This window comes from Diabrotica virgifera, chromosome 7, assembly GCF_917563875.1.
Source record: "Diabrotica virgifera virgifera chromosome 7, PGI_DIABVI_V3a".
Classification (NCBI taxonomy): Eukaryota; Metazoa; Arthropoda; class Insecta; order Coleoptera; family Chrysomelidae; genus Diabrotica; species Diabrotica virgifera.
Genome location: NC_065449.1, coordinates 127,599,192 through 127,614,495, shown reverse-complemented (window position 1 = coordinate 127,614,495; position 15,304 = coordinate 127,599,192). Strand labels below are relative to the sequence as shown.

Sequence of the window (15,304 nt, the reverse complement as noted above, 5' to 3'; positions counted from 1 at the left end):
TAAATTAAATTAAGTTAACGCTGTTGAAAAGAGCACGGCTTCTGTGTCCTTTTCGAAGAAAAACAAATTGAATTGCGAGGAGTGATTCCAGGTATAACCGGTCAAATTTGACCGGCATTTGCGACAGAGTTATAAACAACAGGATTTTAATCTTTGAACCATTAGATACCTTTTAATTCCGGTCTTCTTTGTACATACAAATTTTCATATCTTCAAGACACTCATAACAAAAAAGATTTATGTCACTGTCACCAAATTATTTAATTATTGATAAATAATTACTTCCCTCAAATTTTAGTTGAAAATTAAAGATTTTGTTTGGAAAACCCGAATTTTCCAAAGAAAATTTCCGTCGAAGGAAATTGGAATAAATTATTAATGTGCAGAATTAAATTACTGTCAATTTTTATGTGAGTGTTTTGGTTTAAAGTTAAAATTTTCGGAGTTTTAGAGCAATAATAAAAAAAAAAGATTTCGGAGCGCTAATTTGTTTATAAACAAAATAGCACACTTTCTGTGGACTTTGCACAGCTATATTACTAATATAGGAAATCTTGAAGATTTTATTTCAGCATGTCCAGCAATAAAATAGCTGGTAATTAATTTTCCTTGTTTTTTACTAATTTTCCCAGATTATTACCTCACATCTTTCATTGAGTTGATGATTCATGTTGTGGACATTCTCAATTATTATATTTCTAATTTAATACTATTCTATCTAATTCCTCAAAACAAGCAAATTTCAATTAAACCCAGCTATATTATAATACCTTTTGATTTAGTTTTCCTTGCAAGAAATAAACAAAACACATCTAAACTAAACCTAACCTCGCTTTTGGCCATTCATTCATCTCCGTGTCAAATAATTTCGACAGTCGCCATCGCCATATTGAAAGCGACTTGTTTAGTGTCGAAATTTGATTTAGAATCAGGGCCCTGATCAATTTAATGGTCGCGTTCACCAGAATAATCCGAGTGCAATCCGATTAATTTGCGCTTAAACGCTGACAGTTTTTTTACTAGTGAACGACTGACGTTTGACATTCGATTGAGAGTGTTCTGTGTTCCATTTGTTTATGTTTTTATTCTTTGTTTATATAATTTATAACCTAAACCTAGACAGTTTTGTTTTTATTTTAAATAAAACTGAAACTGTCTTAAACTAAAATGGATAATATTCTTGAAGAACTTTTGTTTGGGGACGAAATTAGCAAATGCCGTTATACATTTAGCAGATGTACCTACCTCAAATTATTCCAGAAGGATGAGATGAAATTAAATATATATAAACCATAATTCAATATCCAATTTAGAGAACATTTTCGTATGTCCAGAACTACTTTCCAGGTAAAATTGTATAACAAATTAATAACATCATGTATATTATATTGTTATATTTCCAGGAACTATTTAATTGTATTGGTCATATCCACCAATTTGAAAACAGAATAATTCTATTGGAAAAAATTAATGTTTATGATGTGGATGCTAAGTAAACCAGATAATTTGTTGCTGGGGATACGTTTGGTTTGCCAAAGAGCTCTGGACATAAGATTTTCACCCAAATAATATAGAATTACAAAAAATTGGAAATAACTAATCTTGAATATCAATGTGTATATTGAGTTTAATTTTAATGTAAATATTCTATAATATAATTTTATTGTAAATATTATATTAACACATTTGTGGACACATTTTCATATGCAGACAGTAATTTCCCTTTGTAAGTACATGCATATATAGTCGTATCTGCGAATGGGTTAATTGTAAATCGTAATCAATAAAAATTTTTTGTGAATCAATAAAAAACTGGTTTGTTTGAAAATAAATGTAGTACAAATGTGGTTATAATATTTATTTTCATGCTTAGATAAAAACTAAATGTATTGTAACACAACCTTTCATATATCTTCCTCCTCCATTGTTAAGCAGAATTTGTTAACAAGAATTGTCCCTCCATTCTTTTTTTAATAAGAGGAATTTCTTCCTTAGCGTTCCTAGTATTTGGTTGTGGCTCTAAAATTGCATTTGTTTCACTGAGAGCATCTAAAAGGTCTCTCAATCCTTATTTCGTTTGACATAGCCATACTCGTAGAAATAATTCTATCTGTATTGATGGTATTATCAGAGAACAACGAACACATGGTGGTCTTCAGAGTGCTCCCAACCAACAGTACCTTATGCTGCTGCGTTTTCTTTTACTGTTTTAACCCTTATCCGGGCAAGTGGGGCTCAATAGGCCCGAAATGCCATGTCTTTTATATGGAAGTAAAATGTCTTGCCCGGATAAGTATTAAAGTGAGCTTTCTCGTTTCAGAATTTTTTATCGAATACAGCTTCAAGATAATGTAACCATGCAAAATAATTATTTTTTCCCTTTATAGGATGCCAGCAACAACTTTGTAATGTGAGATTGCTTGGAAATGTGCTTCTGTATGAGCATCATAAAGGGATGTCTACTGCATTCCCAGTTTATCTCAAGAGTTAGTTGGTTGTGATCAAAGAATCGTATTAAAAAATAGATTATATCTCCCTCTAGTTCTTTTTTCATAGTACTTATATTAAATTTGGAGTATGCCTAATTCCATGAAATGACAACAAATAATATGATTGTAAATAGTTTTGAAAAAGCTGTTTAAACTGTATAATTAAATTTTTTTTAAAACGTCTACTTTTAAAAATTTCGTACCTAGGCCTGGATCCCGCATACCAAAAAAAAGTTGATTAATAGCAAGCTCAAATTTGTTAATAGCTTAACAGTGTCTAGTTGGACACACTTTGATGTATAGAAACACTGGAACAGGGGAAGCCTTAATTGTGGAACGTGCCATCCTGACAAGTTTATGATTGTGAAAACTAGCAGGTTGTTTTTAAGTTTATTCAATAGCAAACTTTGTATATTATAATATATGAAAAAATTTTTGTCCGAAAAATATGTTGGGCAGTTGGCTGAAAGACTTTGGTCGATGGCCTTTTAGTACATTGTATCAATAAAGTATGTCTCTCTCTCTATGTTGGGCATTTTAATAATTCCGACACGTAGAACATGTCAGAGGATAGGAATTATATTGGTGATAAATAGCAGTCTGATTTTGCATGCTAATGAAAGAGTAGCAAATCAATTGGAAGTTCTGTCCGACACAATACATGAGACGTTTTTGTAGTCTGGCGTTCGAAACCTGTAACCTGTTCAACAATTAAAACTTCCCGTTCCAGTGTTTGTTTTAAATTAAAACATCAAAGTTTGTCCGAGACTAGACACCGTTAAGCTAATAATAAATTTTCAGCTTGCTATTAATAAACTTTCTTTTGGTATGCAGGATCCAGGCCTATTAACTATTTAACTCGAGCAGATTCCATTTTACCAGCGAATATATATCTCATTCAAAATTCGGCATATCTAGATACTTAACTTAATGATATCTTACCAGAATAATAAACGTTTACTACAAGAACAAGAAAATTTTGATAATAAATTAAAGATTCGGTCAGCTGTAGAAAGGTTTGAACTAATAAAATGCAAATTTAGAGGATTAAAATTTGATACAGAAAATATTCGATTAACGAACATTGTGTTTTACACAATTTTATAATATAGAAGGCAATAATGTTCTGGATAAATGCAATATTGAGTAGGTATGCTAAATAAAGAAATTAATAATATAACGGTGGGTGAAGAAGAATAAAAAATTGGAAATATTATTGAAAATAACTAATGGAGTATTATTGTATAGGTACCTACCTACCTATATTAAATTTATTTTATTGTAGATAAATATTAATTACAAATAGTTGGTATGCAATCAATACCAATTTTTATAAGATTTGTGAATCAATCAAAAACTGGATTGTTGGAAAATAAATGAGTTAGGTACCTACTATACACATATTGTGTTAATATTTCTAGTAACTATATAAATAAAAAAACACAAATAGTTCTAACTTAATTTAGATATTAACTATATATAGGATACATATAAATAAGAACTACAAATATTTACAATACATTACATACAATAATTATTGTATTTATATTCAATTTTAATTAAATTGTCCATTTTACTTTGAACTTAATTTTAAAGTTGGCGGGATTCAGCTATCACAGCAAAATAACAAATTTAAGGCTGAATAAAAAGGCGAGCGCTTCCAATCCGATTAATTCAGCGCACCGTTCACTAGTAAAAGAGCTTCCAATCCGATTGCAATCCGATTCCAAGCTCTCTGTTTGATGAACGCAACCAATGGTTGCGTTCACCAGAATAATCCGAGTGCAATCCGATTAATTTGCGCTGAAACGCTGACAGTTTTTTTACTAGTGAACGACTGACGTTTGACATTCGATTGAGAGTGTTCTGTGTTCCATTTGTTTATTTTTTTATTCTTTGTTTATATAATTTATAACCTAGACAGTTTTGTTTTTAAATAAAACTGAAACTGTGTCTAAGCTAAAATGGATAATATTCTTGAAGAATTTTTGTTTGGGGACGAAATTAGCAAATGCCGTTATACATTTAGCAGATGTACCTGCCTCACAATTATTCCAGAAGGATGAGATGAAATTAAATATATATAAACCATAATTCAATATCCAATTTAGAGAACATTTTCGTATGTCCAGAACTACTTTCCAGGTAAAATTGTATAACAAATTAATAACATCATGTATATTATATTGTTATATTTCCAGGAACTATTTAATTGTATTGGTCATATCCACCAATTTGAAAACAGAATAATTCTATTGGAAAAAATTAATGTTTATGATGTGGATGCTAAGTAAACCAGAGAATTTGTTGCTGGGGATACGTTTGGTTTGCCAAAGAGCTCTGGACATAAGATTTTCACCCAAATAATATAGAATTACAAAAAATTGGAAATAACTAATCTTGAATATCAATGTGTATATTGAGTTTAATTTTATTGTAAATATTCTATAATATAATTTTATTGTAAATATTGTATTAACACATTTGTGGACACATCTTCATATGCAGACAGTAATTTCCCTTTGTAAGTACATGCATATTAGTCGTATCTGCGAATGGGTTAATTGTAAATCGTAATCAATAAAAATTTTTTGTGAATCAATAAAAAACTGGTTTGTTTGAAAATAAATGTAGTACAAATGTGGTCATAATATTTATTTTCATGCTTAGATAAAAACTAAATGTATTGTACTTAACACAACCTTTCATATATCTTCCTCCTCCATTGTTAAGCAGAATTTGTTAACAAGAATTGTCCCTCCATTCTTTTTTTAATAAGAGGAATTTCTTCCTTAGCGTTCCTAGTATTTGGTTGTGGCTCTAAAATTGCATTTGTTTCACTGAGAGCATCTAAAAGGTCTCTCAATCCTTATTTCGTTTGACATAGCCATACTCGTAGAAATAATTCTATCTGTATTGATGGTATTATCAGAGAACAACGAACACATGGTGGTCTTCAGAGTGCTCCCAACCAACAGTACCTTATGCTGCTGCGTTTTCTTTTACTGTTTTAACCCTTATCCGGGCAAGTGGGGCTCAATAGGCCCGAAATGCCATGTCTTTTATATGGAAGTAAAATGTCTTGCCCGGATAAGTATTAAAGTGAGCTTTCTCGTTTCAGAATTTTTTATCGAATACAGCTTCAAGATAATGTAACCATGCAAAATAATTATTTTTTCCCTTTATAGGATGCCAGCAACAACTTTGTAATGTGAGATTGCTTGGAAATGTGCTTCTGTATGAGCATCATAAAGGGATGTCTACTGCATTCCCAGTTTATCTCAAGAGTTAGTTGGTTGTGATCAAAGAATCGTATTAAAAAATAGATTATATCTCCCTCTAGTTCTTTTTTCATAGTACTTATATTAAATTTGGATTATGCTTAATTCCATGAAATGACAACAAATAATATGATTGTAAATAGTTTTGAAAAAGCTGTTTAAACTGTATAATTAAATTTTTTTTAAAACGTCTACTTTTAAAAATTTCGTACCTAGGCCTGGATACCGCATACCAAAAAAAAGTTGATTGATAGCAAGCTCAAATTTGTTAATAGCTTAACGGTGTCTAGTTGGACACACTTTGATGTATAGAAACACTGGAACAGGGGAAGCCTTAATTGTGGAACGTGCCATCCTGACAAGTTTATGATTGTGAAAACTAGCAGGTTGTTTTTAAGTTTATTCAATAGCAAACTTTGTATATTATAATATATGAAAAAATTTTTGTCCGAAAAATATGTTGGGCAGTTGGCTGAAAGACTTTGGTCGATGGCCTTTTGGTACATTGTATCAATAAAGTATGTCTCTCTCTATGTTGGGCATTTTAATAATTCCGACACGTAGAACATGTCAGAGGATAGGAATTATATTGGTGATAAATAGCAGTCTAATTTTGCATGCTAATGAAAGAGTAGCAAATCAATTGGAAGTTCTGTCTGACACAACACATGAGACGTTTTTGTAGTCTGACGTTCGAAACCTGTAACCTGTTCAACAATTAAAACTTCCCGTTCCAGTGTTTGTTTTAAATTAAAACATCAAAGTTTGTCCGACTAGACACCGTTAAGCTAATAACAAATTTTCAGCTTGCTATTAATAAACTTTCTTTTGGTATGCAGGATCCAGGCCTATTAACTATTTAACTCGAGCAGATTCCATTTTACCAGCGAATATAAATCTCATTCAAAATTCGGCATATCTAGATACTTAACTTAATGAAATCTTACCAGAATAATAAACGTTTACTACAAGAACAAGAAAATTTTGATAATAAATTAAAGATTCGGTCAGCTGTAGAAAGGTTTGAACTAATAAAATGCAAATTTAGAGGATTAAAATTTGATACAGAAAATATTCGATTAACGAACATTGTGTTTTACACAATTTTATAATATAGAAGGCAATAATGTTCTGGATAAATGAAATATTGAGTAGGTATGCTAAATAAAGAAATTAATAACATAACGGTGGGTGAAGAAGAATAAAAAATTGGAAATATTATTGAAAATAACTAATATGGAGTATTATTGTATAGGTACCTACCTACCTATATTAAATTTAATTTTATTGTAGGTAAATATTAATTACAAATAGTTGGTATGCAATCAATACCAATTTTTATAAGATTTGTGAATCAATCAAAAACTGGATTGTTGGAAAATAAATGAGGTAGGTACCTACTATACAGATATTGTGTTAATATTTCTAGTAACTATATAAATAAAAAAACACAAATATTTCTAACTTAATTTAGATAATAACTATATATAGAATACATATTAATAATACTAAAATAAGAACTACAAATATTTACAATAAATTACATACAATAATTATTGTATTTATATTCAATTTTAATTAAATTATCCATTTTACTTTGAACTTAATTTTAAAGTTGGCGGGATTCAGCTATCACAGCACAATAACAAATTTAAGGCTGAATAAAATGGCGAGCGCTTCCAATCCGATTAATTCAGCGCACCGTTCACTAGTAAAAGAGCTTCCAATCCGATTCCAAGCTCTCTGTTTGATGAACGCAACCAATATCTCTCTATAGGGCTTTTCATTCACAGTCATTCGAGCTTCTGTCATATTTCATATAATCCGTGTATATTAATAGTATACACGGATTATACAACATATGACAGAAGCTCGAAACAAATGACAATCGATGAAAAGCCCTATTATTCGGTTATGAGATGTTAGCACCTCATTGATCGAATTTCGTAAAAATAATTATACCATCCTTTTGCTCACGGTTTGTACAGCAATGATCACTAGGTTTCGGATTTTGATCACCTGTAGTTTATTTTTTATTAAGGGTTGAAAATTCAAGGACGAAAAAAAAGATGTTGGCACCTCATTGATCGAAATCTTTAAAACAAATGACTGTATTCGATAGGAAATAAAGCGCTGAGCAATGATCACCTATTTTGAACATTGATCAGGCTTTTTTTTGCACTGAAAATAATTATTAAAGTTGCAATAACATTACAACGCACGCGCAGTCCATTAAAAATTTTATATCTAACAGGAGCCCAGTTCTTTAGCGCGGTAAAAATTTTAAACCTACTGTGAAATCAGTGCCTTCCCGAGTTTTGCTAAATTACTATGTTACGGCTAGTATTTCTGAAATATATTTATACCATCTGAAAGTTAACAAAGTGCTCACGAAAGGACACACATTTCCAGGGTTTAGTCATTAGCAGATAATTTTGTATTAATTATTTGAAAAATTTTCAAGGACAGTCACTCTTCGATCTCATCAAAATTCTTGCAAGCTTTTTACTCTTCGAACGAATCTTTTTCTTACAGTGTTGCGCGATTTTGAATAAGTAATAAATTATAAGTTCTGACCTAGAAAACTCAGAATTGATTTTTTACATTATAATCACACAAAGAGGTTATAGTTAAATTTGTTGCTATTTAGAGAATGTAAAGATTATTCGTGATAATAAGAATTGTAATATATTTCTTTGTTGTGGATATTAGGACTAATATAATCCAAGGAGACTAAGTCAGATCACACTATTGGCAACTGAGCATCTTAAAACATATGTCTTATTATATGCATTGTTGTCAGGTCTAAAAGTTACTTTTTCACTTAGAGTTTTTTATACCTACCTAATAATATTATAATTATTATACTATATTATATTATATTATATTATATTATATTATATTATATTATATTATATTATATTATATTATATTATATTATATTATATTATATTATATTATATTATAATAATTATACTATCATTTTTTAAAAAGGAATTTCTTTTTTTAAGCAATGATACTATTATATAAAACTGGTGATTTTTTCCTTCGCCATGCGACGGGGGATACAATCAATTGCCCTGTACAGTCGCTGCACTCAATTTTTTTCTGGCATCCTCTAATTTTATTTGACAACCAACGTTTTCTGACTCGTACTTTTTTTTATTTTATAACTATGAGAAAGACTGGATTGATTTGGCTAATTTTGATTTTGAAATATTTTTAAAAGTCGTGTTCTCACCATAGATATAATAACACAATAGATTAGGCCAGGTCCGAAAAATAGCCTAACGCGGAGAAGTTCTGGTCGGTGGTCTATTTATCTCTCTTTACCGGCGCTTAGCTTTCTCTCTCTAGCATATGATGGCTGCCGCTTCTGTGTCACTGTCGTTCCATTAAACCCACCTCTTGGTAGATACGCTCACACTCGCACGACAGACAAATATAGCTAGACTACTGTACTTAACCCGCGAGTAGTCGCGCCGTTAGATAGAATCTCACATTATATCCTTTTTCGCGATAACTTGATGAAAAATTTTGCAATTTTGAAAAAATTTCGTAAGTGCCTCGAGGAAGGGTGTAGTAATACGTAGGACTTTTTTTATTTTTTTTTTTCTTCTTCTTCTTTTGTGGAAATTATGGCTATGGGGACAGTAAATTAGCTTTAATATTGTTATAAATAATATTTTTATTATCTGGACCAGAATAATATTTCATTGTTTATATAATATAATAGGTACAATAAAAAGTATTTTTCAACATTTACTCTGCGATAAAGTTTAAAATTCAAAACCCTCCAGTGATTGACAGACTCCTAAGCCTAAAAAGACTTTGGCCAGAAGACCAAGCTGCTAGGTCAATTCCAGAGAGTCGTCAATCGTCAATGGACGACACCTGCCACAAGCCAAGAACTTATACCATATAATTACGGGTGATTCCATTTCAAATCACTCAATTTTGGATCAAAAAAACTTTTGGATCTCCGATTTGTCTGAAAATTTGTATATATATAGCATCTGAGAGATGTAGAAATAAAACATTTAAGGTCGAATTGTCTTCTTCTTCTTTTCTCAAATTGTTATTTTAAGCGATTTTATAGTGATTTTGTATTTATTTAAACAAATTTGCATTTTCTATCGTAAAGTATCAATGGAAAACATACTATTTTAATACAAGGGACTCAAAAATGTCATTTATGTGGCATTATAGGTATAGGTAACAAGTTATTTGGATTCAAAACAGGTTTTTGATCAAATTTTATAGTGTAGAAAACGTTAAAATACCGTCATTTTCCTTCATTTCCAAAATACATCATAATCGATTTGGCTGAAAATTTGCCCACAGATAGCCAAAACATAGGACTTTAAGTGGTTAGAAGGATTTGAATTATATTACAATAATAAAAAAGTTACATGCAATATCATGGTCAAAAATATAGGCGGTTACTGTAAGTACAATTAACTCAGAAAATATCGACCTCACGACAAAAATTTTTAAAAAGAAATTGTAATAATTGTAAATACGATTTATTTTTAACAATTTCAGTTTCTACCATTTTTGTGGAAAAGTTAAAAATGGCGGAGATATTGTGCAAAAACGGTTCTCCTTTAAAATCAAGATGGTGGCTAACGTAACGGAGGAATTCATTCGCGATTTTAAATTTAGACTACTTTTGACCCCCCTAAAGATAAGAAAAATAAAATTTTGAGCAGCTCAGCATGCAAGGTCAAATGCTATCCCGACTGGACTAATTATACTTTTGAGTATTTTGAGTTTGTATTGTAATGTAATTCAATGCTCCTCCTAGCGGCGCCGCTTGGTACACTTCGCGTCATATAAAACTGGTACACTTTTTTTCCCAATGTAAACCTGTGTTCAGACTGACAATTATTGTTCGTGAATCACTTCGTTGTTGCCATCACAGATAACGCAAATACAAAACGCAAAGATAACGCAAAAAAATAACGTTTAAAATGTATATTTCGAATAATTGTAATACATATATTTAAATTACACACTTGTTCACTGTAAAAGTTATTCATTTTGTATTAATTTCAAATTAAATTTTTAATTTTTCCAGTGTGTTTTATGTATTCTACACAACTTAATGCAGTTTTGTCCTACAATTTACGAGAAACCAATCACACCTCTCGATTTGACATTAAACATAATAATTTAAAGTCATGCCAAGATTTATTATCTATCATTATTTTTGAATTGAAATATTTTTATAAATTATAATAAAAACCGAATCAACCCTAACAACACACAACATTCCAGGAATGTACTACCAAAGTTCTATCAATATTTGAATGTCCTGGACATTTAGGGAACATTCGGTGAACATCTGTTTAAATTATTCCTGGAATGTTACCATAAGACATTCTGTGAACATACTACCAATGTTCATATATTTTAAGTTGCGAAATAATACATACGTGTAACAGATACAACATTACTTATAACATACCAGACAAACTAAGTGACACTTTAGGCCTACAGTGCAATAATATGTCAAATTTAAAGAGTTTTCCAAGTTCAATTAATACAATATTATAAACATACAAATGTAATAAAAATTATTGTTCGCGAATATTCAATTTGGAATGCGATTTTGTTAATAAAAAAAATACTTATAACTTATGCAAAACCCAAGAGAGGCATTTATATTTATTTCTTTTGCGTTCATTTTCAAATTCGCCGTGCATATATTTTTGTGCATGGCGCTTGAGAGGGCATCACGTGACTAAAAACGACCAACCAACGACCTCGCTTCGGCCATCTTGGCATCTTCATCTTGCCACCTTTGTATTATTTGTGCTTTTTAAGAATATTTTTTTAATTCGGATACTTTTATAATAGCTTTAATAGTATTATTAACATAGTGAATAAAATGGTGTCCTGTTTTTAACGCAGTTGGAGTAGCAGAAACAAATGTAGATAAAAAAATCTGCAGGAATAACGTTTCAATTATGACAGAAGCTCCAAACAAATGACTGTGAATGAAAATGAAAAGCCCTATTAAAAGGTTAGTATGCAAATATGTAAACGAAGGCATGCCCTGTATTTCAGAAAATAAATTAATACTATTAATACCCTAATAATACTATTCATAAAAAATCTTTTAAGTAACCTAGATATAACAAAGTGAATAAAAGGCATAAATCAGAAGAATTATTATTTTATTTTATAAGTTAATAATTGGTCATATCCATTTATTATTTTAATAATAATTGTGAATAAGCCACAATAACTTCGCTTATTCCTAACTAAAATAGTAAATAGAGATAATAACAATAGGATTTGTAAAACTAAAGTAATTCTTTTTGCGTTTTTGCTAATGTATGCCTTTATAAATAGGATGGTAGACCACACACTATAATATGCAGTACCAACTAATGAATACACAGAATATTATAGTCGATTTGCTAAACTCAGTCTCAGTACAACTGGCTAGTGATTTTAGTAAATAATTTTGCCAATTTGGTAAAATTGCAAAAAAAAATAATAACTAAATAGTTAATAATTACTGTAATTTTGGCAAAATTGGCCAAAAACAAAAAAAATTACCTACTAAAATCACTAGCCAGTTGTGTCAGAGTTTGGGGAACTGACTTACTAATAAACAATTTCTAAGCTGTTTTATAATATTTTGTGAGTCCATTAATCATATTTTTTATTTAAAACTAAAATTTGTTAATAATGCTTAGTAATGCCTATATTTTGTATTTTTAGCTTTCCAGAAGATCCTGCGAAGAAGACATGAAGTATAGATCAGATTTGTTAATAGAGGAGTATGTTCAAAACACTTTTTAGAAAAAGATATTGACAGAATTTCACTTTCATCTGTTCGTTTAAGAGACTGTGCTGTTCCAATAGCTTATGTCACACAGGTATATGCATTTTTTTTCTTGGTTTTAACATCTTTAAACGCGAAATACACAATAGCTTATCGAATTGATGCCATGTTATTTTTCTTTATTAAGGTCTTTGTTTATTATTGTGTATGTGTATTAACAACAGAAACATTTTTGGTTATTCTTTATTTTATTTTATATTTTGTCATCAAGTGTTCAGTCAATGTATGTAGTTTTCTTATGTACACCTTTATGGGTTTATACCTGGTGGATGTATATTTCAATAAATAAATAAATAAATAACCTAATTAATAATACAGTCTGTACAATATAGATACTGTTGTAATTCATTATCTACATCGGAGATCTAAGTTGACATTGTTGCCCAACTGCAAAAAATTTTTGAATTCATTTTAAGTCAAATATATCACATAATTATTGCGAAGTAGATTATACAACAAAACAGATTAATATTCAATGTAAATAAATAAAAACATCAGAAATAGAAAACAAGAATTAAGGTATAATCTTATGTTACAGTTATTAAGGTACCAAGGGTATTATAAGGATAATAACGCTTGAGGTCAATGGTGTTTTTAACAAGGGCCTGAGGGATATACGTTGACCGAAAGCGTTATTATTATAATACCTGTGGTGCCTTCAACGTTTAATGTCTGACTAAATTATTCTTTATATGTGAAAAATTTGAATGAATTTTGAATTGATTAGTTTTTAAATAAGTACATTTACCAGTAACAGTAGTAACATAATTGTGGTAACCATAGTTTTACTTAGGTTGATATTTGTCAACTTGACAGTATCTAAGTCGTTATTTAAATTTAATGCCCAAGGGCGTTATATCGTACTTAACAGACTTCGAAATGTCATTATTTGTCAAATAATGTACCAGTAGGACATTAAAGTAAATAATAAAAACAATAAATATAATGAATACTAAATACTTATTTGTTTGTGAAAAATCTATTTCTTTGTGGCTTTTTTGTAATTAACTATTCTAATGAGGAAATAAGCCACAATTTACTTGAAAAAATAATTTTATTAAGGTTTCTACTTCCACGTCGGATGTCGTTGTCAAAATACAAAATGTTCATTATTATTATTTTATTTATTAAATATTATTTATTATTTATTTAAATATTATTTAATCTTTATTTTTTTATTATTATTATTTATGCGTATTATTACCTGTAAATAATATTTCTTCTGATTGTTAATTGTAAAGGATAGAAAAATTACCTTTTATTTTATTTTCTTTTAGAATCAGCTGAGAGAAGTGGTCTACAAAAAACCAGAAAGGAAACGGAATATGTGGCTACGAAAAGCAAAAGAAAGGTTTACAAAGCAAATGTGACACATTTTTTTATAATATTTAGGAATGTCAGTAAATTACATTAAAAAATGTATGTAAAGATTTTTTGCAATAAATTTTTTTTATATTTATCAAGGATGTATTATTTGGTATGGCCACATATCGTCAGCGATGTGACAATACCTCCTATCTGTTTTTTTCAAGAGATTTGTAAGATAGACTAAAAACTTGTTTCGGCCACCTCCTGTTTTCATATATTTTTTGACTTGTTTTGCAGTAAATTCAACTATCTATTTACTACAAAAAAGTCAGAATACGTACGAAAACAGAAAGTGACCTTAAAAAATGTTTTTCGTCTCCTGCAAACCTCATGAAAAGACATATAGGAGGTATTGTCACATTACTGACGATATATTTCAGTGAATGTCTAAAAAATATACTGTGAATGTTCAAAGAACGTTCGTAGACATTCATGGAATGTTCTAACAAGACATTCAGTCTAAAAATATACTGTGAATGTCCAAAGAACATTCATGGAATGTTCCAACAAGACATTCAGTCTAAAAAATAGACTGTGAATGTCCAAAGAACATTCGTAGACATTCATGGAATGTTCCAACAGAACATTCTAAGAATATTTAAAATGCTGACACAGCACTTTCCTGGGACTTTCCAGGGACATTCGTGTGCATTTGGGGACATTCCAGGAATGTTTTCAATGTCCTGTGTGTACATTCTAGGAACATTCATGGAATGTTTTGTGTTATTAGGGAATGTATGGAAGTCTTATTCTTTATAAAATGTGGTGTGTTCGTTGGAGAATTGAGTAACGTAACTACTGAAGGAAATGCACAAATTTATTGAGATGTTAACAGTTAGAGATACAAAACGATAACTGCCTAAATTAATGAATACAAACTACATATTTCTTAAAACCTTTCATAGTCCATGAACATTTCGCTGACACCGCGAAATTACAAGCGTATCATGTCACGTAGTCTAAATATTGAAATATAAACACACACAGTGGCGTGCTCGCCATAACATGGATACTTAATTTAGATGACGGAAAATTACAATTGTTTTAGTTTTTAGTGTATTAAAAAATGCGGTCTGTCGCACAGCCCCGTTTTTACCTAGTTTGATATAATATTTTCGTTGAACTGGCAACTTTGCCCTAGAAATTTAAATGACACTTGTGACAAGATCAACTTACACAACTTGAAAAACACGATTTTCGGTTATAAGAGTTGTACCAGTTTTTTTTGACGCGAAGTGTACTATCGTATCTCGGTTAACAGAATCCTGACTCTTGGTCGAAATTTATTTTTATTCATTTTGTCATTC

General features: G+C 30.0%; 3 long non-coding RNA genes across 3 annotated transcripts; all 3 read left to right on the top strand.

Moving 5' to 3' along the window:
* Window positions 1–1,005: 1,005 nt before the first annotated feature.
* LOC126888119 (uncharacterized) lies at window positions 1,006–1,995 on the top strand. The gene is made up of 2 exons (XR_007699405.1): window positions 1,006–1,347; window positions 1,404–1,995. It is a non-coding gene; the product is annotated as an uncharacterized LOC126888119 (long non-coding RNA).
* Window positions 1,996–3,781: 1,786 nt separating this feature from the next.
* Window positions 3,782–5,133, top strand: LOC126888121 (uncharacterized). The gene is made up of 2 exons (XR_007699407.1): window positions 3,782–4,634; window positions 4,691–5,133. It is a non-coding gene; the product is annotated as an uncharacterized LOC126888121 (long non-coding RNA).
* Window positions 5,134–11,030: 5,897 nt separating this feature from the next.
* Window positions 11,031–14,088, top strand: LOC126888120 (uncharacterized). Its single transcript, XR_007699406.1, has 3 exons — window positions 11,031–11,798; window positions 12,506–12,663; window positions 13,907–14,088. It is a non-coding gene; the product is annotated as an uncharacterized LOC126888120 (long non-coding RNA).
* The last annotated feature ends 1,216 nt before the right edge of the window (window positions 14,089–15,304 follow it).